Here is a 26,677-nt window from a genome sequence, read left to right as displayed (position 1 = left end):
GCTCCTCCGCCGGCTGGCAGATTGGATGGGGCCGCACTGCCCGTAGTGCGGGCTTCGGCCAGCCCTTTACAATGGCCCACCGAGCCAGTCCGCCCCAGCACTCGCCAGCTGGCAAAATCTACTCGCCATGGGCAAGCAGGCGAGTGTATTTGTCGAGCCCTGCATATTATAGTAATAATAAAACAATACAGTTAAACCAATGAAGTGGTGCGGCAAACAAAAACAATGCAATAACAATATCATAATTTTCTTAATATTCTATGCCATATAATAATATCATTAATATTCTATAACTTAGAGAGTTTGTGCTTCTATCTGTCTGTCATGAGTCGTACATATGTCTATGAATCCATTTGTTCAAGAACTACTCCTAAATGGTAAGAGCTAAGACCACCACATTTTTTATGCACTTCCTCTTATCATAACTTAAAGCAAGGCAGGGTTTGGTTGTGCCAGGAAAACAGGATGTGCCTGGATTAGGATTGACTTCCATAACATGGAAAGGAAGGGAGCTGATAGGAGGGACAATTATATTGCAGAGTGACCATAGGGAGGCGGCTGCACCAGGAAGCTAGTGGCCACCTGGGGCCAGGGCTCTCCATGTTGCTAGCTACCAGCTCATGTAAGAGTCTCTCCTACCCCAAAACCCTTCCCCCCCAGGCCTTTGGCTGCAGTGCTGCATAAGGGGGAGCCTGTTCCCTAAGAAGCTGGAGGCTAGGGCTGGCCAGGAATATCACCGGAGTTACCCCCTCTCTCCCATTGCCAGGCTGGGCAGCCCCAAGGCCCCCCCCTGACCTTCCAGAGGAGATCCACCCCCCAGGAGCCTTGGACTGAGCACCACAGTCCCAATCCCCATGCAGAGGAGCAGGGGGAGAGGGCTGGTAGCTGCAGCATACTCCATGCCACCATGGGCAGCTCCAGTGAGCTCTCACCTCAGACAACTCAGCCCCTGGCATGAATCCCCCACCCCTTCCCTGAATCCTGCAACCCCAAATCCAGAGCCCCTTTTAGGCCCCACCACATCTCCCAGCCTTCTCTGACTCCTGAACCCCTACTCCCTTCCCAGAGTCCCTCCACCCAATCCCTTACCCTGACTCCTGCACCTCCCACTACCTGCCCTGAGCCCTCCACACCGCCAGCCCCCTTCCCTGAAGGACTCGAGCAACCCTGGTTAAATCTTCTAGTATATATTTAATACTAAACCCCTTAATGCTAAACAACCAATAAGTGCTGATCAGGAAATTATTAGATGGGTAGGGGCTTCCATCTTAAATACAGATGAAACCCATACATTCTTGAATGGTAAATAATCACCACAATTCCTTTTGTTCAGTAAAGGTCCTTCAGCTCTGTCAGGATGAGGAGGAGCGTGGCTGGATGAAGTTGATAGAGAGCACTGGTTTTTCACTAAGTCAAAAGCAAGCTGCCACTGAGGTGAATAGCTGGCCTCTAGTGGCAGATACACAAGCTACTGTCGACTGGGGTAGCTGTTACTGTGGATGCCTGCTGGCTGGGTTGTGGAAACATCTATTGTCTGGCCTTCCTTGGAATTCTGGGATTGCTGGTGCTGCTGCTTCTCCTGGGGTAGCTGTTTCTTTGCAGGATTATGCTGCTGCTACTTCTCCTCTGGTAGCCACTGCTCCCTGGGATTGCTGCTGCTGCTGCTTCTTAGGTGGCTTCTTCTTTGCAGGTGTCTTGCAGTTTCTGCTTTCCTTCATGGTCCTGATCCCATTATGAGCCTGTCAGTTGTCACCTTTGGGTACTGTTGGATCCTGCAATATATCCCTAAGGCCTATGTTTTTTCTGCTGAGCCATTTCCCCACTGGAAGTCCCATATATCCATTCCATTTCAAGGAATTTATTTACCATTGACCCTAACCTCCTCCTGCCTGGGGATGTGGGCCTCGCTTTCAGAGGAAATGTATCATGATGTCATTGGTAAAAGTAGCATCTAAGTCAATAATTTTCTTGTGCTGTTGATATTAAATACAATTTAGTTTTTGCCTATCCCTCACTGTTTTCTAGGTTTGTATTAGTGAGATGAGTGTTTTCTCTCAGAGATTCCCTCCCTCTCTCCCTACCCCAGCCTATCATTTTTAAGGATTTTTTTTCAGTGTATGAGGTCTGGGGTTCTCAACCTTTTTCTTTCCGAGCCCCTCTGCTCCCAATATACTATAAAAACTTCATGGCTCAGTGGTGCTACAAATTAATGTTTTTCTGGATATAAAAGCCAGGGCTGGTATTAGGGGATAGCAAGCAAGGAGTTTGCCCAAGGCCCCATGCCACAGAGGGCATCGCAAATCTTAGTTACTCAGGCTTCAGCTTTAGCCCCAAATGGTGGCGCTTGGGCCCCAGACTGCAGTCCTGTGCGGCAGGGCTTTGGCTTTGTGCCCAAGGCCCTAGTGCAGGCATGTCCAAAGTCCGGCCCGGGGGCCAATTGCGGCCCGTGTTCCGGTTTAATACGGCCCCCCAGGTAATTTGGCAATATCTATCTTTTATGGCCCCCAACGAATCCATATGTATTGAGATGAATACATTGTAAAATCTCAGTTAATGTCAGTTGGTCTAAATCAGTTATAAATATATTTGGACACAACATGTATACTTGGTGTTATGTTCCTGTTCATATTTTTTTAACTTAAAAGTTGACAGACAACCTTTATTACCAATAATATGTAATGTACTTTACAATGTTCCTGACATATATTTCAGCTTCCTGGATTTTTTTTTCATCTGGCCTTCAGATATGAAAGGCAGAGTGGTTTAACACCTGTTTAGATTTGTCATCCATGTGACAAAATGAAAAGTATGCCATTTGCAATAAACTTTGCATAAAATAGTTAATTTGCATTTAATTTTAATGGTTCAAAGAATGTCAGGCAAAATGGTCGGCCCTCACGCATGTTCACTTCATCAAATCTGGCCCTCTTTGAAAAAAGTTTGGACACCCCTGCCCTAGTGAGTCTTATTCTGCTCATGCTTGGCAGATACCCTTAAACCTGCTTGCAGCTCCCCAAAGGGCGTCAGACCCCTGGTTAAAAACTAGTACTAGAGAAAGTACAGCTTCTACATTTCCTGTTCCCCCCCCCCCCCCCCGTCAAATTAGCCAATACATATTTAACCTGGACTTTGAAATGTCCCAGGACCAATATGTCTGCATTATTCACTGCTTTAAATCCCTTCAAATATAATAGCACCTCATGGCATTCAAGTAATATGCTTCCAGTACCAGACTTATGCCTACACTTTCAGATATGTATGGCAGTTAGCTAAATTTGTACTGCTGTAAATTCAGAATGAAATTTCATTCCGGAAAAAAATGATGTTTTCCCCTTTAGCTCGAATTATTGACCATCTCTGCAGTCTGGCACTGAGGTCATCTGTCACATTCTTTGTGACCTACTCTGTCTTCTCTATCTTGGATTTCATCCTCTCCATCATATTGCATACACAGGAAGGAATCTTGAGCCCTTTGAAGTAAATGGCTAACTCACTTCAGTGAGGCCAGGATTTCACCCAGACTATTTACTGTTCTTAGTGGAGGTTGTGGATTCACGCCGCAGGACACTTTGTTCCAGTTAGCCAGGCAACCTCAGCATGTGAGACCCTGTCTACCCATAAAACTAAGTTTATGTCTATACTTGCAGAGTTTTTGTGCTGTCAGTTTCACCAGTGATAAGGAACAAGTAAAAGAGAAGTGGTGGTTTGTGTTCTTCCTTCCTTCCCCAGATGTCAGATCATGTTCACATTTGCACCACTTCCATCACCAAAGAGAGCAGTGCCCTGAGGGCAGCTATCCCACAGTGCTGCTCTCTCCATGTTGAGGATAGGTCTTGTGGGAAGGGGGGATATCAGGAGGCATCTTGGGTCACTGCACAGCCCTCTTTTCCCCAAACTCTGATCAGCACCAGTAATCCTGCATTGCTCAAAGCAGGGAATCCTTTACTCCATGGATCAGGGTTTGTCACCTGGCCAGATGATAAGTGAGCACTTGCCAAGAAAACAGGAAGGGGAGTTTCAAGGTCCAGGGGCTTTACAGGGGTTATGATGGACATCTATTTACCTGGCATCAGAGCAGCAGAACTCCTGGCCAGAGTGGTCACCTGGGCACTGTGGGATATCCTGCAGAGGCTAAAAACTGTGTAAACAGGAAGAACATGTCTTCACTTGCACATTGATGCAAAAGTATCACCGGTAAGTACTGCACCTCTTTCATGGAGCTGGTTTTCTGTTTCCAGTGAAACTCCTGAGTTTCACTGCAAAAAGTCATTGGCAAGTGTAGACAGTCCTACCGCTTTTGAGCAAAATGGGACATTTTTCACTTTAAAAGCCAAGCGTAGACATGCCCGAAGGCCAAACTAGCTATCTCACTCAGAGCTGTGAAAAAGTAGTTAAGCTGTGGATAAGCTGACCCAAGCCCTGATATGGACGCTGCTAAGTTGATGGAAGAATTCTTCCATCAGTTTAGCTATCACCTCTGAAGGGAATGGATCAACTACACTACCCTTTGTTTTGCTGTAGCAAGTGTTTAACTATATGGTGATAAAGTGGCACAGTAGGGCTGTGTCTAGACTACATGCCTCTGTCGGCAGAGGCATGTAGATTAGACAGATCAGCAAAGGCAAATGAAGCCGCGATTTAAATGATCGCGGCTTCATTTACATTTACATGGCTGCTGCGCTGAGCCGACAAACAGCTGATCAGCTGTTTGTCGGCTCGCGCGCTAGTCTGGACGTTCCTCCTGTCGACATCAAAGCCCTCTGTCGGCAGCCCCGTTATTCCTCGTGGAATGAGGTTTACTGGGGCTTCCGACAAAGGGCTTTGATGTCGACAGGGGGAACGTCCAGACTAGCGCGCGAGCCGGCAAACAGCTGATCAGCTGTTTGTCAGCTCAGCGCGGCAGCCATGTAAATGTAAATGAAGCCACGATCATTTAAATCGCGGCTTCATTTGCCTTTGCTGAACAAACAAATCTACATGCCTCTGCCGACAGAGGCATGTAGTTTAGACGTACCCTAGTAGTTATGCAGTTATGCTGCTGCATTGGTTAAAGATATACTCTGAACCCCACTTTTAAAATTCTATTTAATTCAAGGCAGAATATTGAGGGGGAGGTAGCTGAAGACAGAATGTGACCAATTTAAGTGCAACATCATATGGATGAGGGAACTGGCAGGAGGTTGGAAAGTGAAGCAGGAAAAATAGTACCTAGAGTTGATGGGGACAAAAATATATTTTATGTTGAGATATTTTCCATCATATACACATAAACATGAACATGTCACATGAGAGATACTCAGCCTCATAGGAAATGCAAAGATTTCTTTGTATCTAGAGTGCCATAGACTGCATATTAAAGATATGTGAAACCAAAAATACTACACCGCATTGTAATCTCCCTACCAGCTGGGTTGCAGCTGAGTGTGGTTTGAGAGAGAGACAGAGAGAGGCTGGAGAAAAGAAAATGGCAACAAAGGGTTCTCTGGGGGTAAGGATGCCTTGTGTGAGCTCTAGAGGTGGCAGGCACTATTGGATTTGTGTGCCTCATTGTGTTACAGCTTTCTTGGATTTTTGGCAAGATAGTGTTGCCTTGTTCCATTAGAGACTCCTGGTTCTTGAATATCTTTGTCTTGTGCACCTCTAGTTTCCTGCTTTTTTCCTGCTTCACATCCCATCATCATTCCTATCATCTCCTTTCAACTTGATTCTCCCTCACTTCTCCATGTGGCAGAACTATACCTCTTTGCTCTGTCCCATTATTTTATTCATGTGCATTGGCCAGCAATGGGCTGCCCCCACCAATCCACTGCTGAGTGCACTCTTCTAAAAGGCATGGCTCCAAATGGACAGCTTTATACAGAGTCAATTTCACTGGAAGCAAAGGAGGCACTTCAGCTTCAACCATAAACCATGTTTTAAAAATATAGAGCCAGCTATAGTGATAACAGAGCAGAGGACTGCATTTGAAAGCAGAGGTGAGCTCAGGATGCAAAATTCAGATCCAGAGACATGTTGAATTCAAACATCCCAATTGTGAGGGTGTTAAACATCCTAGATCATTGAGGTGTTTGCAGCTGTGTTCCTTTAGCCAATTATAAATATAGGGCGAGTTGAAAAAAAATCAAAATGTGAATTGGTTTCAGATTTTGAATACTGAAACAGAGGTGAAAGTAAGCTGGTGTGCCCTGGTGCGCAGCTCTGGCAGGAGTTGACAAAAGCCAGCAGGGAGCTATTTGAAGAGCTGGCAGGGACCCGGATTGCAACAGGACAGTATTTTAAGGTACTTTCACTGCTGCACTGAAAACAGAATATTGGTATAGATTCACAGAGAAATATGTGGGAAGAAAGAAAATATGACTACTGGACTGTAAGCTGTAATTAATTGATTTATTCAGGTCCAATTCTGCAAGCTCTTCACTTATAAAACTCACATCAAAATCAATAGTTCTGCATGCAATGCTGGTAGGACCAAGACCTTAAAATAATATAGCGCTCAGGTCCACAGTAGAACGTATTATTTATGACATCATGTTTATTTTTTAGATAGTATTCATTGGTCTCCACTTTTTCCTAAATTTTGTTCATTTTTTGTGAATAGACCTCTTGTATCAAGAGCTTCCTGCCCCGTTGCTAAGTGTTTTGTGCTGACCAGTGCCGGCCAATAAGCTGTAAGTCTTGCCAGGTGCTTTGTAATACTACAAAGAAACAGAATGATGTGCGTTGGCTTTTGGTCAGCGTGTATAACTATTGATTTTGAACAGGACAAGAAGAAAATTGTACTATTTGTTGCTCTCTTATGCAGTACAAGATTGTGTAACCCAATAGCCAGTAGAGGGCACTAGAGAAGTACAGTTGGTAATACCTGAAGAATTTGAAACACTGATTATATGTTTATAAAAAAGAAGAAAAGAAGAGCAGAAGGGTAGGTTGTTCAATTTACTAGTGGAGACCTGTCTGTGATGGATCACCGAGCAAAGAAAATAGTCAAAGAAAGAGAGGGAGAAAGACCTAGCATTGTGTTTCAGAGTCTTGTTTCTCTCAGGGTTACGCAGGATAACTTAGCAAGAACTTATTGCTAACTGGATGGTAAATGGACTCAGGAGCAAAGTGGGTGATGCAGGAATGCACTCTTTGGAAGGAACAGAAGAGGAGGCATTTCAAAGATCCCGCAGGTGACTCAGGTGAGCAAACTAAAAGCTTCTCTTTGAAGTCAGATAATAGGCATTCAGTTGACAGTATCAAAGACAAGAGTAAACTGAGTGGTTGAAATGCTGTGAGAAATCTGCTTGTTAAGCAAGCTGTAATGGCACCAATTTTGTTCAGAAAGTCAGGAGAGTGATGCTACAGAGGTAAACACTTCCATCCATGCTTACTGACATGGTGGTAAAGCAAGTAAACAGCTATTGGTTTCATATATAGACAATTTCTAGTTAGAATGATTGAAAAGATTATTAGCATTTTCCAAGGTTTTCTGCACTAAAGTGTCTCTTCTGTAATTTACAGAGGCACATATATAGGTGGAGTTTTTCAAGGTTTCTGCACTAAAGAGCTTCTTTTGTAGTTTACAGAGGCATATATAGGTGAAGTGCCTTTGTGAGTGGATTTTTTATGAGCTTTGTGACAAATCTGAGCTAGAAGTCTGGAGGATTCACATCCATGCTTTTGAAGCACAGTGGAAACATTCTTGGCTTTTACAAATGCTTTCTTTGGAGAAAGGTACCAGAATGTGAAAGCAAAGCATAGGAAGATAATGAAAGGCAAGACTTAAGTCATAGAAATCAAAGGACTTACAGCGAGACAAAAGGAGAAACAGAGACAAAAGTTGAGAACTAAACACTTGAAATGATTTTCTATTGCCATAATTAAGGCTAGTGTAGCAGTAACATTTGAAAAATAACCTCAGGATTCTAGGAGCCAGTTAAGCAGCACAGATTATCAGAAGTTACCCTTCCACTCCAATAGTGTATCAGAGAAGTGACCAACAGGAAACATTTGGGACATTAAAAATCAATAATAGGACCATCAGGATTCTAAGGATATCATTCTCACTACACAAGGGTATGTAAAGGTCAGGTAGCAACTGCCCATCTGAAGCAAGACAGACTCCTCATCAAAGAAGAGAGACAAAAGACCTCTTAAAAATTCCCGCTAGCTTTGAAGGGCATGGAAAGCAGAACTATCTGGTGTTAGATCCCCACTGAACTTGAGTATTGGGGATTCAGTATCCTGCAATTCCTGTCAGAGGGAGATGAAACATGCCGTTTATAAAGCAAGTTGGTAGTAACCTTAGAAAGGACTCATAGGTAAAACGAGAATCTCTGAAAATTTGAAAATTATAAATTCTAGTGTAAGTCCTTAATTTTCTTCCATTAACTCTGTTTTCTGTGCTATAAGGCTTGTTCCACAGCCTAAAATCTGGTCGTACAGTAGACAACAGAAATTAGAAATGGGCTTGGACCAAATTTCAGATGCAAATACACCTGAAAGTCACTGAGAATCAGATTTGGATCCAAACTCTGTTGTTGAAAATCTTCTCTAATGGATATTACTTGTCTGAAACTGAAAATTTGGTAAAAGTCTTACAGTCAAAGTTCTGACTACAACAGCTGATGTTTGTTTGTAATGTAGTTACTATGGTTGCATTGTGTTTGGTAAAGGATTTCCCCCAGGAACCAGATTTCTATGAATGTGAGCATGGGGAAATTTCCACTATCATAGAGGGGAAATGAGTAGTTCAGTAGTAAAAGATGGGAAATGAGAGCCATTAATAGTTCTAATCCTGGCTTGGCATTGCCAGAGACACACTGTGTGACTTTAAGTATCAGAGGGGTAGCCGTGTTAGTCTGAATCTGCAAAAGCGACGAGGAGTCCTGTGGCACCTTATAGACTAACTGAAGTGTAGGAGCATAAGCTTTCGTGGGCAAAGACCCACTTCGTCAGATGATGTGTGACTTTGGGGAAGTAATTTAATCTCTCTGTGCTCAGTTCATTCAGCTGTAAAATCGGTATAATACCCAGAATAAAGGCTAGATTGTGACTAGCACTGCACAGATACACAAGGAGCAAAGTGAGAACACCAGGAGCCTTCCAACTCAGCACATCCATTACTGGTGCTCTGGGAAGAGCTCAGACATAATGTGTTGGTGAAATCCTGCAGATGGTGTGAAATCACTCCTTATATGAGTGCTGGGTGTGAAAGGGTCTATGGTTTAATTTGCATGAGTTGTCTAGACATTTCAGAGACTTCAGGCTCAAATTCCATTTCTGGAATCTATCCTGCTAAATAAATGTATTAGTTGTCACATGTACCTGTCTCCTTAATAGGATGTGAGGTAGCCCTTACTGTTAGGCATATCAATGTGCATATGAAATGTCCCAAGCATTTGGGATCATTTTACTGCTGTATTGTGGCATAACTAAGATTCCTATTTCAGCCTCTCCCTGAACCAGCAATATTTTCCTTTCCTGATGAGTCGGGTGTGTTTCTTTCAGATCCCTGTAGGTTTTCCAACCCCACTTTTCTACCCAGCCTGTATTCTGCTTGCTGGCGCTCATTCTCCCAGTTTCGAAGGATTGAATGGAACAATCTTCAGCAGGTGATAGTGCCACTTAGTTAACTGGGGAGAGTGACAGTTGAGTGATATGAGGCATTTCCTCCTCCCCTGGAGCCAAAGGTGTTGCCACAGCAGCATTCCCAACCTTTTGCAGCCTGGGGCATGACAGATCAGTGCTGACCAGTGAGCTGGAGTTTACTGCATGGCAAGACAGCATGCTACTGTGAGGCCACTGGGCCATAAAGGGAGTCATGTTAATCAGAGCTATGCAGCCTTATATGTTCTCTGTATTGACTCTATTAGCAGCAACACATAGGAGCTATTCATTTCAGGAAAACACTTGCTTTGTTTTCTTTTTCTGATGCAGGATGGGGGAAGAAGCAGCTTCTGATTTACCATTATTAGTATTATTTATTTTATTTCCAATGTTTATAACTTAAACATGTGCTGTCATTTTTTTATTCCTTGCTTCTTACAGATTACCCTCATGAAAACAATGAAGAGTTGGGGGGGAGGGAGAAAAGAGAGTTCTCCCATGCATTATTTTTAATGCCTTGAAAATGAGAAGGAGAGAATAAAATATAGCTACTTACAATTAAAAAACCAATGTCAATGAGATAGAAGCCTCACTGATTTATCATTTATCATCCCTGGAAACATTGGGTTAGCCTGCTTAACCAATTTAATGTAGAGAGTCATCACAATGCAGCAGTTGAGCCAGCTGTAAGGAGAAGCAACTGTTACAAGGCAATAATCAGACAGAAGAGTGAGTGCTCACACATATATTTGTACCATTTGATCTGGTATCTGAGAAGCCTCCACAGTTGTTGGTTCCTTCCATTTTATCGACAGCTGTGGGGGGAGAGGGAGAACTTGGAAGGGACTTGAGTTAAAATATCTCAAATAATCCAAAATTTTGAAAAGGTTAAGATCAAGATCAGGTGCTGTAATTCTCTGTAGAACAGTTTGACCCTCTGGAGTGCCCTTCTTGCTGCTATCACTAGGTAGCAGCCTTGAGGGCCAAGTTAGTCTGAGTTTCTCAAAGCAATCTATGGTGCTTAGACCCATATACTATTAATTTTAGCCAACAACCTAGACTATTTTGGAAATTTAAACCTTACATATTACAGTGACAAACCTAATATAAATACTGAGAGAGGAGGACAGGTCACTACAGAGACTGGTAAGTTGATGGTGGTGGTGATGATGATATAAGGAGGGGCCTGGACTGCCCTCCTACCTACATGGACATGGTCCTTCTCAGGTCACAGCTGAGGCACACTGGGGCTCAAGAACACAAATGAGGTGCGGTGATGAATATTGCTGTGCCTCATTTGCGTACTTAATGAGCAGCCATTTTTGCACATGGGGCTTTTGTGCAAGAAGAAGCAGTCTACACTGCTCCTTCTTGCACAAAAACCCCCTATTGCGCAAGAGCTGTTCTGCTTGAAAATACGCAGCAGAACGGCTCTTGCACAAGGAGGATAGACTGCTCCTTCTTGTGCAGAATCTCCTTGTGCAAAATGGCGGCTCATTAAGTATGCAAATGACGCATGGCAATATTCATCACCACACCTCATTTGCATATGTTCTTGCGCAAGAGAGCGGAATGTAGACGTAGCCCAACTGTGTTTGTAGAACAGTGGTTCTCAACTAGGAGTGCCTTTACCCCGGGGATACTCAGAGGTCTTCCAGGGGGTACATCAACATCAACTCATCTAGATAGTTGCCTAATTGTAAAACAAGCTACATAAAAACCACTAGCAGAGTCTGTAGAAACTTAAATTTCATGCAGATAATGACTTGTTTATATTGCTTTATATACTGTACACTGAAATTCAAGTACAATGTTTATTTTCCAATTGACATATTTTATAATTATACAATAAAATGAGAAAGTAAGCAATTCTTCAGTAACAGTGTGCTGGGACATTTTTGTATTTTTATGTCTGAATTTGTAAGCAAGTAGGTTTCTTTTGTACCCCCAAGTTTCACTGCACTGAAGACCAATCAGCCTCCTAAAAGGGGTACCGTTGTCTGGAAAAGTTAAGAGCCACTGTTGTAGATGGAGCCCTTCAGTCTATAGGGCTGTGACACCTTTCATTGACCCTAAATTCACTTTTTAAAGTAATTTAAAATAGAGAGAGCACGATTATTTCATGAGTCCGATGCGGCCACAGTGAAAGCAAAAGTGTCACACAGAAGAAGAGTCTAATTAGGAGAGTATAAGCGGATTGATATGAGATGGAAAATCATGTAAGGTCTTTATTGTGGCTGTGTGTTCTGCAACAGTTTCCATGCTTAATTCCATGCTTATTTTTTTAAGCATGGCCTGGCTGTGGAAGCTTTTGGGTGGGGGGGCTAGTTCACTGAAAAATCCTGGCGAGAGGAAGGGAAGAAACCCAATATAGAATAATTCATTAGAATAATTCTATCTGGTAAGACACCACTCTGTCCAAAAAAAGCTTTAAGCAGCCGTGTGTGTATGTGAAATATACCTGGTGAAGTTTCCTTGCATAGTCAATGTCTGAGAGTTTGCTTGTTTTGTTGCACCATCTTCTGTAAATGTAAACTGATGAGGTACACACAGATATGGTCACTTTTTTTTGCTGCTTCACTCTCACTTCTGTTTGGTGTTTTCTGTTCTGATCGTCTCAGTGGCTTTAACTGCAGACCAATAAGTTTGCCAGCCTCCTCATCTGTCAGCAGTCAGCAGCAACAAGTTTCCCCCCGTGTTGGTTTTGACTTGGCCAACTTTTATGTGAGCTTTGAGATGTTCTTATATCATTTTTGTTGGCCTCTCCATGTATATGGCCCTATCCGTAAAATATGAATTTGAGGAGGTGATCAGTCCAGCTAAGTTGCACCTGTAGGATTAGGGATTCAATGTTAGTCATACAATACTAGTCCAGACTTCAGTGTTTAGCACCCTGTCTGACCACTTGCTTTACAGATGAGATGCAGACAGTGCATGTCAAAATGCTCTAATTGCTTCAAGTACCTGCTATGAAGTGCCCATGCTTCACAACAGTAGATAAGAGTGCTTAACATGATTGCACAATAGAGGCTAATCTTGGTGTGACCTCAAAGACTTCCTGCAGAAGGGAGAGGGAAAAATACTAGTAGTGAATCATTCACTAGAACAATTCTGTCTAGCAATCACAGAGCATTCTGCTCAATTGTTGTGGGCCAAAAAAGGCCCTAAGCAACCATATATGTGCGTATAAAATGTACCTAGTTCTCAGGTGGTTATGATTTTATATATCTTTGAAGCAGTGCCGGCACGAGCCATTTTGGCACCCTGGGCCTGGACGCGCGGCGCCGGGTGTACGGCGCATGTGTGGTCCCACCCCTCCTAGGGTGCACGGGCCCGCCCCTGGGGCGCACAGCGCATGCGCTGCCCGGCCACGGCCGCTGGAGCGCATCCCGGGGCCCGCCCCCAGGGCGCACGGTGCATGTGCTGCCCAACCCGGCCTGGCCACCACTGCTAGTGCGCAGCCCAGCCTGGGCCACACCTGGCCATGCAGGGCCCCGTGGCAGTGGGGGGAAGGGCGCTGCTGGCCAGCACCGTGGGGATGGCGAGTGGGGCTGGCACTGCGGGAGCCGGGCACACAGCGCCTGATGGCAGCTATAAGGGACGCCGTGTGCCCCTTACAGCTGCCATCAGGCTCCCCCCATCGGCAGCTGCCTGGCTCACCCACCCCTTAGTCCGGCCCTGCTTTGAAGTATAGTCATAGACAGGGCCATCCTTTGGATTTATGAGGCCCTATGCGCTACTATCAAACTGGTGCCCTTATGTACAACAACGGCCTGGGGTAGGGAGAATAATGATTTTTTAGAGATGTGATTTTATAATGTTCAGCAACACACTAATGAAATATTTTAAAGCAAATTTTAAACTAAGGTCCTGTAGATTAACACAATAAATTCAGAAACTGGCAGTATGTACCTGAGGGTATGTCTACACTACCCCGCTAGTTCGAACTAGCAAATGAAGCCCGGGATTTGAATTTCCCGGGCTTCATTTGCATAAGCGGGGCTCCGCCATTTTTAAATCCCCGCTCGTTCGAACCCTGTGCCGCGCGGCTACACGTGGCACGAACTAGGTAGTTCGAACTAGGCTTCCTAGTTCGAACTACCGTTACTCCTCATTTCACGAGGAGTAACAGTAGTTCGAACTAGGAAGCCTAGTTCGAACTACCTAGTTCGTGCCGCGTGTAGCCGCGCGGCACAGGGTTCGAACGAGCGGGGTTTTAAAAATGGCGGAGCCCCGCTTATGCAAATGAAGCCCGGGAAATTCAAATCCCGGGCTTCATTTGCAAGTGCGGTATGCCTACATTACCCTCCTAGTTCGAACTAGGAGGGTAGTGTAGACATACCCTGAGGCTGGTAAATGCTTATTCAATGGCTTCCTTACTACTTGAGTGGCTCTTTCACAGGTTCAGTGTTCTGCTAATAGCTCTGGTTGCCTTTTTCACTTTTAAGTTAAGTAGATCCTCTCTGGAGGAAGCAGAGCTACAGAACAGTGATAGGGAGAGATGGGCGGATGATCATGAAGACCCAGGGGTGCCCCAAATTTTTGGGAGTCCTACACAGTTTCGTATTCTGTGTATGAATAAGAAAAGATTTGGTTATAAATGACATGTCTGCAGTAGAAAATTGAGATTCTACTTTCTGTTATAATTTGTGCCTATGACGGCTCTTTTTCTCTTGCTGATATAAAATGTTCATGGGTGTCTAGGAGCTGCAGTGTATTGATGCATTTGATTTTTATTTCTGCAGACTTGCATTTCCTTTTCACAAGGTTTAGGTCACAAGAAGAGATGGCCTTTTCTTCTGTAGTTTGGATCCCGATCAAAATCCAAACTTCTCTTAACTCTGAGGTTGTTTGAATTCAGGGTTCCAGAGACAGCCCTATGGTGTGATTTTTGGATTCATAGCCTCTCTAATATTTGGAACCAGGATTCTTCTTCACACCTGTTTCAACTTGTAAATGTTCATTTGTTTGGTGGCCTGATCTTTGCAGTTAAGCCACTTCACAAAGTCTCCACATAGTCTGCTGCTGTTTGACATGATTGACAGTTGGTACTCTGGCAAAGTGCAAAATTGGACTGGAGAGGAACGGGGGGGAAAGGGTGCTGAAGGGCCAGATTAAGATTTACTAGTAGAATTGTGCATTCCTGGTACCTACCAATTCATTGCTCTTGCTAGTACTGATCTTCGTTTTCTTAAGTGTTCAAACACCATGGTAATGGGCACATTGTTGATATACCAAAGACAGTGAGAAGACCTATCCTCCCTTTGTGAGAACATTATCAGTCCAATAGGCTTCTAGCACCAACTATGTGAAAAAACATGGTTAATTTTTCAGCCTGGCCTTTCTGCACTGCAGATGCAATTTCCTTGCCATTGATATTAATACCAGGGAAAGGGCCTTGGAAGGTAAGCCAAACATATTTTTGCTCTCTTAAACTCTGACAGCTCATTAGCTGCTGAATGACCTTAGTGAGCCTAAGGCTGTAAAGAGCAGCTTGGCTTTGAAAAGTCATAGGCAGTGTCTGAGGTTCATGCCTGTTGGAATGACAGCCAATGAGCACCCGCACATTCCTGTGTCTCATCCCAGATCTGAATGGCTCGCCCATGGGATATGTGCTAAGATCCTCTTATTTCAGTGATGTCAGTCAGGCCTTGAGAGCCCCCCTTGCCAATATTATTATTTCTGAGCTAACTTGTTTCCATACTCCTGATGGAAGTATAACCCCATGTGGGGTCATTTTGAATTATATGAGAGTGGTGTTCAGTATAGAGGGGCTGTGCCTTTATCTCATTCTCCTTTCCCTCCCCGAGAGTGCTCCCTTTGGGTAATCACTCTGAGCCCGTGCAAAATAAGCCTTGGCTGGTTCCTCTACCTGCCAAGTTCCCTGAACATGTTCTGCCACAGAATCCAGCAAATCTTGGGGATGTTTTCTGGATACGTAGTGGTTATATTTTATGGTGTGGGTGGTCCACTCATCTTGTGAGTTGTACCTAGGCTAGAGATGCGGTTGGGCCACTAAATTTTGATTTAGACCCAAACTTCTCCAGAGTTCATGGCACTGGGACAGAGTTTTTATTTGGCTAATTCTAAAAGTAGGATCCAGCTACCACATGAGGACCTGGACCTAAATATGAATGTCACTTGCTTTCTGAGGTGTTCCTGCAAATACCCTGCCGTATTGTGACCAATGGTTCTAATACCTAGTACTCACTGACAGCCGGAGGAGTGCTCCTTCAACTAAAATGGCAGAGGCCACTGGGTTTACTGCTGAAAATGCCCTGGGTTTGATAACAGGCCAGGCTGATAACTTGTATAAATACAATCACAGTACAGTGAGCCCTCGCTACTTCGCGGTTCGACCATCGCGGATTCACGACTTCGCGGACTTTTTTCTGTACATTAAAGGGTGGTTTGTTAACAGTACTTTCAAAGCCTCGGGGGAAGCCGGCGGGGGGGCATCCCAGGCGCGCCTGGGCTGCTCCCACGCCGGAGCCCCTCCGCGGCTTTCAAAGCCTCGGGGGAAGCCGGCGGGGGGGGCATCCCAGGCGCGCCTGGGCTGCTCCCCCGCCGGAGCCCCTCCGCGGCTTTCAAAGCCTCGGGGGAAGCCGGCGCGGGGGGCATCCCAGGCGCGCCTGGGCTGCTCCCCCGCCGGAGCCCCTCCGCGGCTTTCAAAGCCTCGGGGGAAGCCGGCGGGGGGGCATCCCAGGCGCGCCAGGGCTGCTCCCCCGCCGGAGCCCCTCCGCGGCTTTCAAAGCCTCGGGGGAAGCCGGCGGGGGGGCATCCCAGGCGCGCCAGGGCTGCTCCCCCGCCGGAGCCCCTCCGCGGCTTTCAAAGCCTACTTCGCGGATTTTCAGCTATCGCGGTCGGGTTTGGAACCTATCTACCGCGATAAACGAGGGTTCACAGTATGTATGTTACATTCAGAGTCTGGTCTCATTTCTAATCCAGATTAATCTCTGTGGGACCTGAACAAGCACAGTACTGGGCAGGCTGCATAACCCCAACCCTTGAATATTCATATTTAGAAAAGCAGAGTAAACATTTTCTTCTCCCAAATGCCTTGGCAGTTTGCTTCTCCAGTGCATGCAGCCTTAGGCTTGCAGGCCTAGATCCAACCTGAGTGCTAGTCTTTCAAGCGTCTAATTAACTGCGTACATTTGCTCACCTGGAAATAAAACAGTACTTATTCAGGGGAACAGAACAATAAATCTGGGTCTAGTGCTGAGAATGCAAATTAGTGAATTAAGAAAAAAAAGGATCTGCTGTTAATCCTTCAGTGTCTGGTGCTGTCAATTCATCCCCATTCACAAGCACTTAAAAGAAATATTTTAAAAATAAAAATTGCACTTTTTCTGACCATTAAAATCCATGCATTAAATGATACCTGCAATCTTAGCCTTGGAAATAGGGAATTTCAGTCCTGTAAGGCACACTTCGTGTTTCTACTTTCTGACCTGACGCTGTGCTTGTGAGAGAAAGGAAATACTATTATTCCGCTGCACGGCAGGAGAAATGGGGCTGAATCTCACATGAGCCGTTCACAGCCTGCTGGATTGGCCTGCAAATCATCCATTTCAAAGAGGATGAAGGTGCCAGAGTAACTTCAGATAAAACAGATGGGCTTCCTGCAAAGAGCCTCCATGTTGAGAGACTTCCAGAAAACTGTAGGAAGTCTGTCAGGAGGTGAAACTCCATTGCTGGTATGACTGGTTGCTAGACAAGAAATTCAGTATAAATGTTTTCTACAGGCCAAATCCTGAATTCAGTGGGTGTTTTGCAACTGATTTCAGTGGGACTTTGGCTGTATGGCCATTAAGACTGTTGAATATGAAGGCACCAGTGATTATTTCAGCAGCATGAATATTTTGGTGATTAAACTACTGTTCCCTTCAGTTTCAGTTCAGTGGTCTTTGAATGAGAAATCAGGATTTTTTAAAATCCTTCTCTAAACTGATCTTGTAGAGGTGTTTAACTAGGATGCTGCTGCTGTTTGCAGAGTACACCAAAGGCAGAAGAAGAAAGGGGAAATTGCTGATAAACAGTTGGGGGGCTGTTGGTTAATATACTTTGTCCTTCCCACTCGCTTGCAGCTGCAGTATATCCTGGCATTGCAGGTGGGCATTCTGACAGCACTCACGTGTTGCTGCCAATCCTGTTCCAGGGATCAGCTAGCAACTGGCGGCTGACTTCTGCTTGCACCTGTTTCCTCTCTTTTTCAGAAATAAACAGTTTAATCTAAAAAGAGCATTGAACTCACACGAAACCAACGCTCTATATCCAGGTTGTCCCATTGATATACGAACAAAATCACATTTCCCAGTGCTGCTGGCAGTTGTTACCATGGAAATGGTCAATTTCTGAAAGGAGAAGTTTTGAGATGACTGATCACTACTGAGCTAGGGAACTGCTGCTGAGACAAAAGTGAGAATTAGAGATTTTGCTCACCCCAAAATACCTGAATCCTTGGCAACTCAAGGGTAGATACAAAGGAATTCTCTCTTTGATATGGTTTTGTTTTCCTGCTTGTTCCCTCAGAACCATTGTGTTAGATATATTATGTTCTGCATATGTTATTATACCATGTTCATTACCATAGTATCAGAGCATAACTCCACTGAGATCATAGGATTTACACAAGAGATAAATTGAGTCCATGTTCTGCTAACTATGAATTTAGCACTACATTTAGGAAAGATTCTGTCAAATACTTTTCTAAAATTGATTTCTAATTTTCTTTCCCTTATCTTCTTTCTCTTATTTAGTCTTAGAATCTTTGCCGCTTGTCTTTCTGAGTTTTGCAAACATTCATCCCTGCTCCTCCCACACACCTATTTCTGTGCCATGGTACTTTACATTTTGCCTTTAACTTTGTTTCCTGTCACTATAACAAACCGTCGTATTGATAATGGCAAATCAGACAACAGGCTTTGTTAGTTATGTTGAGCTCTCTTGGGTGGTTGGCTGTGCCATGGAACAAAATATATAGCTAATTCATATACAAACAGAAATTTGCCAGCAGGTATAAATGAGTGTATCTCCATTGACTTCAGTTTACAAGTGTATACCAGCTGAGGATCTAGATTACCTTTTGTCCTTTAGTTTCTCAACATTAGAGCGGTGAAAGAAATTTAAATTCCAATTGATAATCATCACCAGAATTTTAAAGGCGTCATCAGACCTAAATTATTTAACAATGGGTCAACTCCTTGCAATTCTTACTAAATGAAAACTCCCATTGACTTTCTCGAAGAAGTCTTGACAAATTTAAGCAGCAGGATAAGGACTACAGAATTGGGTCTAACATCTTTTTTTAAAAATGAATTGATATGATTGTTATTTGCAGACAGTGTAGTGCAAAAGTCCAGTCTGCTTAATTGGTTAACGCAGTTTTTGTAATGAGCACAAAACCAACAACAAACTCAGAGTTTGACATGTGAAGGGTGAGGCACTCTGTCACATCCCCAGAGAACACACCATTGGCACCAACAGGGTATTAAGACAGCAGAAATGTCAGCATCACAATAAACAGGCTGTGTTAGGGGTATTCTGTGATCTACTGATTTAAAACCTACCTGTTCTGTTCATTGTGCCTTTAGCGTATTGAAGAATACTGCTAAAAGTGGTGACTCACAGGTCTCTTGTGTTGTTGTTAAAAAGGTGTTTTCCATTGCTACTGTGATTGCTATGGTCCTATGCCTATCTTGTTTTCATAGAATCATAGAATACTAGAACTGGAAGGGACCTCGAGAGGTCATCGAGTCCAGTCCCCTGCCCTCATGTCAGGACCAAATACTGTCTAGACCATCCCTGATAGACATCTATCTAACCTATTCTTAAATATCTCCAGAGATGGGGATTCCACAACCTCCCTGGGCAATTTATTCCAGTGTTTGACCACCCTGACAGGAACTTTTTCCTAATGTCCAACCTAAACCTCCCTTGCTGCAGTTTAAGCTCATTGCTTCTTGTTCTACCCTCAGAGGCCAAGATGAACAAGTTTTCTCCCTCCTCCTCATGACACCCTTTTAGATATCTGAAAACTGCTATCATGTCCCCCCTCAATCTTCTCTTTTCTAAACTAAACAAACCCAATTCCTTCAGCCTTCCCTCATAGCTCATGTTCTCTAGACCTTTAATCCTTCTCGTTGCTCTTCTCTGGACCCTCTCCAATTTTTCCACATCTTTCTTGAAATGCAGTGCCCAGAACTGGACACAATACTCCAATTGAGGCCTAACCAGCGCAGAGTAGAGCAGAAGAATGACTTCCCGTGTCTTGCTCACAAAACAGCTGTTAATGCATCCCAGAATCATATTTGCTTTCTTTGCAACAGCATCACACTGCTGGCTCATATTTAACTAGTGGTCCATCACACTGCTGGCTCATATTTAACTAGTGGTCCACTATAACCCCTAGATCCCTTTCTGCCGTACTCCTTCCCAGACCATTGTTTCCCATTCTGTATGTGTAAAACTAATTGTTCCTTCCTAAGTGGAGCACTTTGCATTTGTCTTTATTAAACTTCATTCTATTTATCTCAGACCATTTCTCCAATTTGTCCAGGTCATTTTGAATTGTGACCCTATCCTCCAGATTAGTTGCAACCCCTCCCAGCTTGGTATCATCTGCAAACATAATAAGCGTACTTTCTATACCAATATCTAAATCGTTGATGAAGATATTGAACAGAGCCAGTCCCAAAACAGACCCCTGCGGAATCCCATTTGTTATGCCTTTCCAGCAGGATTGTGAACCATTAATAACTACTCTCTGAGTACGGTTATTCAGCAAGTTATGCACCCACCTTATAGTAGCCCCATCTAAATTGTTTTTACCTAGTTTATTGATAAGAATATCATGCGAGACCGTATCAAACGCCTTACTAAAGTCTAGGTATACCACATCCACCACTTCTCCCTTATCCACAAGACTCGTTATCCTATCAAAGAAAGCTATCAGATTGGTTTGACATGATTTGTTCTTTACAAATCCATGCTGGCTGTTCCCTATCACCTTGCCACTTTCCAAGTGTTTACAGATGATTTCCTTAATTACTTGCTCCATTATCTTCCCTGGCACAGAAGTTAAACTAACTGGTCTGTAGTTTCCTGGGTTGTTCTTATTTCCCTTTTTATAGCTGGGCACTATATTTGCCCTTTTCCAGTCCTCTAGAATCTCTCCTGTCTCCCATGATTTTCCAAAGATGATAGCTAGAGGCTCAGATACCTCCTCTATTACCTCCTTGATATTATTCCTTCTCACAGGAATAATACCCTCTCATCAAAACCCAGGCCAGTTAGACTACATGTGTGAGAAAGTATCAGAGGGGTAGCTGTGTTAGTATGAATCTGCAAAAGTGATGAGTCCTGTGGCACCTTATAGACTAACAGATTTATTGGAGCATAAGCTTTCGTGGGCAAAGACCCACTTCATCAGATGCATCTGATGAAGTGGGTTTTTACCCACAAAAGCTTATGCTCCAATAAATGTTAGTGTATATGGTGCCACAGGACTCCTCGTCACTCTGTGAGAAAGGGCTTCCAACTCTAGTCCTGTCTTCCTAGAAATATGTTCATAATAATATAATGGAGATTGCTTATCTCCTAGAACTGGAAGTGACCTTGAAAGGTCATCAAGTCCAGTCCTCTGCCTTCACAGCAGGACCAAGTACCATCGCTGACAAATTTTTGCCCCAAATGGCCTCTGCAAAGATTGAACTCACAACCTTTGGTTTAGCAGGCCAATGCTCAAACCACTGAGCTATCCCTTCCCCATATCATCAGATGCAGAACTGTTGACCAGGATATACTTGAGCAATGCTAAAGAAATAGTGCAATAGGTATAGTAAGCAGAAGTACTACCTTGTGCAGGGTCAGAACATTCAGAAATGATCCTACAATATCACACTGGGATTCAGGATTTTGCTCTGCAGTCTGTGAGTGTTTGGCTAGCCAACTTCGGGGGCTCTATAATATTCCTCTGGTGTCATGTCACCTGCTTCTAGTTACATTAATACCTTGTACATTTTTTCCCACTTTTGATATTCTGTCCATCTACCTTCCCCCTCCCCCCCCCAAATAATTATGAGTGTTCAAGAAAATGGAATTTAATACAATTTATTTGTTAAGGTGAAAGAGCCCCAACAATTATTTGTATTATGGTAGTACCTGCAAGCTTCTTTCAGAATAAGCTTTTCTGGAAGAAATCTTCCAGAAAAGCTTATTTCGAAAGAGAGTGTCCACACAGCAGATCATTTTTTTTCATTGCACTTTTGCTATTTTGAAAGATAACGTCCACACTAATTGGATAATATCTCGCATTTAAGGCCTCCCGGAACCAGTTCAGGCTGGGCATTAGGTCAACAGTTGCTTCCGGGTGCTGTTGCCTAAGGCTAGCTGAGACGCGTGCTTAAAGGGACTCCCCTGAACAGCTGTTTCTCAAATTCTGCTGCTTGCTTGCCTACCTCTCCGAGGGACAGCAAAGCTTTAGCAGTGCTTGCTCTGGTTGCCCATCTTTTGGACGCCACAGCATACTCCTTGCCATGGAGCCAGAGCTGCTTCTGGACACACGATGGCTCCACACAGCCATGCCACAGTTTCTGCAGCAGTTTGTGCAGGCTGCCTTCATGGCCCTGCACAATTTCGACACCGAGCTCATCATTGAGACCCTCTCCCTATGTGCAGGAACAAGGCCCTTGCAACCGCACTCCACAGTGGAGAGAAGGTTCTGGAGGCTGGATACCAGTTCCGACTGGTGAGACCAGCTGGTCATGGAGTGGTGGGATGACCAGCAGTGACTCCAAAACTTCAGGATGAGGAAGGCCACCTTCATGGAGCTCTGTGCCTGGCTTGTACTTGCCCTCCGTCGATGGGACACCCACCTGTGGTCCACCATCCCCCTGGAGAAGCAGGTCATCATTGCTGTCTGGAAGCTCGCCATCCCAGACTGTTACTGGTCTGTGGGCAACCAGTTCAGCGTGGGGAAGTCTGTTGTCAGGGCCCTCCTCATGGAGGTAAGGCACTCTTGGGCTGGAGTCCCTGCAGGGGGGGAAGTACTGGAAAGAGGGACCCTAGGGAAAGGGGGGTGCGGGGTTAGGGTCGGGGGGATGGGATGGGGTGGAGGGAAAGCCCCATCCCCGGGGGGTTCTGCCATCCCACCCTCACACAGCCTTGCGGGGGGGGAGGGGCTTATAGGGGGTGGATTCTGGGGTGTTTGAGGAGGGGAAAGAGGGGGGATTTGGGGACCTCCCAAGGGCTCAGGCACCTTCTCTCATTCTCTGTTTTGTGTGTTTCTTTGTCTCCTTCTGCAGGTGATGAAGACCATAAACTCCATACTGCTGCACAGGGTCATCTGCCTAGGAGACATGGGCTCCATCGTGGCTGGATTTGCTATGCTGGGCTTCCCAACTGTGGAGGGGCCCTAGATGGAACCCATATTCCTATCCGAGCACCACAATATCGAACCGCCCAATACATCGACCAAAAGGGCTATTTCTCAGTGGTGCTGCTGGCCCTGGTCAACCACCATGGGTACTTCATAGAAATTTTCGTTGTGTGGTCGAGGAGGGTGCACGATGCCCACATTTTCAGAAATTCCAGCTTCTACAGGAAGCTGAAGGCTGGCACATTCTTCCCCCAGCATGACTTTGGGATTGGGGACATGCAGATGCCACTGTGCATCGTGGGGGACATGGCCTACTGCCTCTTGCTGTAGCTTATAAAGCCATACAGTGGCCACCTGGAACCCAGCAGGGACCGATCCAATGCTCACCTAAGCAGGGCCCATATTCAGATGGAATGTATCTTCCGGCACCTGAAGGTGTGGTTCAGGTGTTTCCTGACCCGCCTCGATGTGGGGGAACACAACATCTCCGAGGTGATCTCACCCTGTTGTGTTCTGCACAACATTGTGGAGAGGAAGGGGAGGCCTTCCTACTGCGGGGGGAGGCAGAGGCCGGCTGGGAGGGAAGGGTCTTCAAGCAGCTGCGGACAGCTGCCATCCACCAGGCCCATCAGGTGGGGGTGCGCATACAGAAGGCCCTGAGGGAGAGTTTCTCTGAAGGACCCCAGTAGCTCTCCCCAGGGCCTCCCCACTAGGGCCTATGCTTTGCCTTCCTATGCCTTTCCCACAACAGCCTGGCCCTTCGCCCCTTCTCTGTACAGTCAATAAAAACAATGGTTTTGTTTTCAAAACATAACTTTGTATTTTCTTTTCCAATAATTGCAACTGGAGAGGAGCGGGTCTCAGAACCTGCATAGGGGCAGGGAGGAGGGGAGCTCGGGGCTGGGAGTGGCACATGGTGCAACTGGAAGTGCTGCCTCAGGTCCAGGGACCTCAGCAAACTTAGGACAATGGGGGTGGAGGGCTGGAGCAGGGTCAGGCATGGCAGGGGGAGGTGGCATACACGTGGCAAGGGGAGGGAGCATAGACATGGTGGAGTAGTAGGGGAAGCAGGAACAGGGACAGGAGTCAGGTGTGCCATTATCTCTCAGATGTTTTGGCCCAGATTGCACCAGCTCAGTCTGCCATTGAGTGTTCTCCCAGACCTTCTGGACCAGGGTCTGTTGCATGTCCTGGAGGATGGCCACATGCTCTCTCATCAGGTCCTCATGGACCTCTGGCACCTGTGGTCAGGTGGCTGCCTCGGCTGGCGGTGATCACCCCTCAGTGATGGCTAGTCTGGTTGTGGAGAATAAAGAGGGAGAGGTGGTCAGTCATCCATACAGACACTGTCCCTGAGGCCGTGCCCTCCTCTGTGAGCTGTGAGCAATGGTCCTTGGGCCACAAGACAGTGATGTCCCAGGATCAAGGCCATGTGTGGCCTGCACAGAGGATCCTGCCTCACAGAGGCCTCAAGATGTCCAGGGGACTGTGCTTCCCATCCCCACCCCTGTGATCCTCAGACAAGCAGGCAAGAGAAGTGTCTGGCCACACTGGTATCCCATAGGCAGGGGCCTGGAGCAGCCTGGCTTTCCATAGGGGTCGCACACACACCTGCACCTGGTAGTGCTGTTCGCGGGAATGGGTGGTGCCTCGCATGTGGAGACATGCCCGTGTGCGGCACTCCTTAGTCTGTGTGTGGCTGTGCATGTGCCCTTGTCCCCAACCTGCTTCCAGCGGTGGCTGGTGGTGGGAAGGCGTTCCTGCCCTCAAGGGTCAGACGTGTGTGTGGCATCCTCAGAGCCTGGAAGTAGGAGCCTGGGGGTGCTCCGGGGCTGCCTCCTGGGCCGCATGGTGCAGATTGGCGCTGCATGTGCTTCCACATGTGTGGAGTGCAGCACAATGTTAGGCTGAGAAGGCCAAGCGAAAGTCGCCCCTCAGCCCCTTGTCGCCCACCTCCCCTACCCTGTGTGTGTGAAGAACTGAGAGCACTCACTTGATAATCCCTCCCCACCCTCGGAGGATAGTTGTGAGACATCCAGGCTCTGGGGTACTGGCTCGAGGCTGAGGTGATGGTGCTGGCTGTCTCCTCCTCCTCCTCCTCCAGCTGGTCATCTTCCTCCTCCTGGCCTGGGAGGCCCAGAGGGGCAACAACGGGCGTCTCCAGCCCTGAGTTGACGACCAGGAGTGGGGAAAGGGACTGAACCACCCCCCAGGATGCGATGGAGCTCTGTGTAGTAGGGGCAGGAATGGGGTCCTGACCTGGAGTGAGAGCTATGCTCCCTGGCCCTGGCGTACCTAGTGGAACTCCTTCACCTGGCTCCTTATTTGTTCGAGGCTCCCTGAGGTGGTGGCCCCTTGTGGCCAGAGCCTTATATGTTGCTGGTGTGCTGTCGGGAGCAGAGATCCTAGAGGGTCTCCTCCTCGCCCCACACCTCCAGGAGGGACAGGATCGCTGCACCAGACCACAATGGCAAATGCCTCTTCTGGCTCCTGGCTTAGTCCTGGGCGCCCTGGTCATGCTCCCTGTGAGGACCAGAGAGGTCTCGGTGGGCTAGTGGCTGAGCCATAGCTCAGCAGCAGTGTGGCAATTAGAGCTGTGCAGTGAGAAGCAATTCTGCTTCCTGCCACAAGGTTTGGCCCTGGTGCCTGTGGCTTTAAGAGGTGGCAGGAGACAGGAACTAGAGAGTTGTGATGAGTTTGGACGGATTGGTCACCAGGGAACCTGTGTTATTGCCTGGAAGCCTCTTTTTTCGAAAGAACTCCCTCTTCCAAATCCACATATACCTTTTTCTGAAAAAGCTTTTCAGAAAAGGCATTTTTCCTCGTAGAAAGAGGTTTACCAGTGTCAGAAAAACCCCTTCGTTCTTTTGCCTTTTTGTTGAAAGAACGCAATAGCAGTGTGAATGCAAGTGTTGTTTTTCCGGCCATTATTCCGGAAAAACACTGCAGTGGTGATATACCCTAACAGTTCTAATTATGAGCAGTGCTTTGATGTGCCAGGCATGGTACAGTTTGAACCTCTCTAGTCTGGCTTTCTCTGGTCCAGCAACATCTGTGGTCTAGCATGATGTTAGTTAGCCAGATGTCCGCTTATCATGGGTATGGCCAAGTTTCCCAGAGACCCATAAAATTGGTTTATAGCCACCTGTCCTGGCTCTTGGGGTTCTGTGCTGTTACTTAGCTCTAATTTACCCCAAATGTCTTCCCAGTAAGCAGTGGAAGTGTTGGTAATGCTGCTGGACAATATTGACCTCCCGCGGTCCAACAAATTCTCTGGTTTGGCACCGGTTAGGTTCCCAGAGTGCCAGACAAGAGAGATTCAACTTCTATAAACCTACTCAATGTCAATTCTTACTCTGATTTCAAGATCTAGTATGAGGCCTTTGCTGTCCAAATGATGGTTTACTTATACAGTTCCAGAATTGCTCACTGAATACAACTAGAAACATCAATTATATATCAGATTATGTCTTCTGATCAAATTTGCAGCTCTTGAAGTCTGAGGAACACTAACCCTAAAGATCACAGCACCTTAATAGACTGCTCTGGACTGTTGTGTGGAAGTTGAATGATATCAGCAATTTGATTATGAAAATGAAAACAACTCCGTCCTTGGCATCACTGAAGTGAGCTCAGTAAAGTGTCATACAAGGACAGAGAGCCTTAGTCAGGATGTCACTGAATTTTGGAGTTAGTAACAGGCAA

At 45.7% G+C, this 26,677-nt stretch overlaps 1 long non-coding RNA gene across 1 annotated transcript in view; it reads left to right on the top strand.

Annotated features, from left to right (window-relative positions):
* LOC149525359 (uncharacterized) overlaps positions 1 to 23,884 on the top strand; it is a 32,812-nt gene extending 8,928 nt beyond the window's left edge. The window contains exons 2-3 of the long non-coding RNA XR_016348908.1: positions 22,273 to 22,601; positions 22,899 to 23,884. This is a non-coding gene — a long non-coding RNA (uncharacterized LOC149525359). The remainder of the gene's footprint in view (positions 1 to 22,272; positions 22,602 to 22,898) is intronic.
* The last annotated feature ends 2,793 nt before the right edge of the window (positions 23,885 to 26,677 follow it).

Source organism: Pelodiscus sinensis, chromosome 2 (genome assembly GCF_052426305.1).
Source record: "Pelodiscus sinensis isolate ZL-2025 chromosome 2, ASM5242630v1, whole genome shotgun sequence".
Classification (NCBI taxonomy): domain Eukaryota; kingdom Metazoa; phylum Chordata; order Testudines; family Trionychidae; genus Pelodiscus; species Pelodiscus sinensis.
This window is presented reverse-complemented; position numbering and strand designations above follow the sequence as displayed.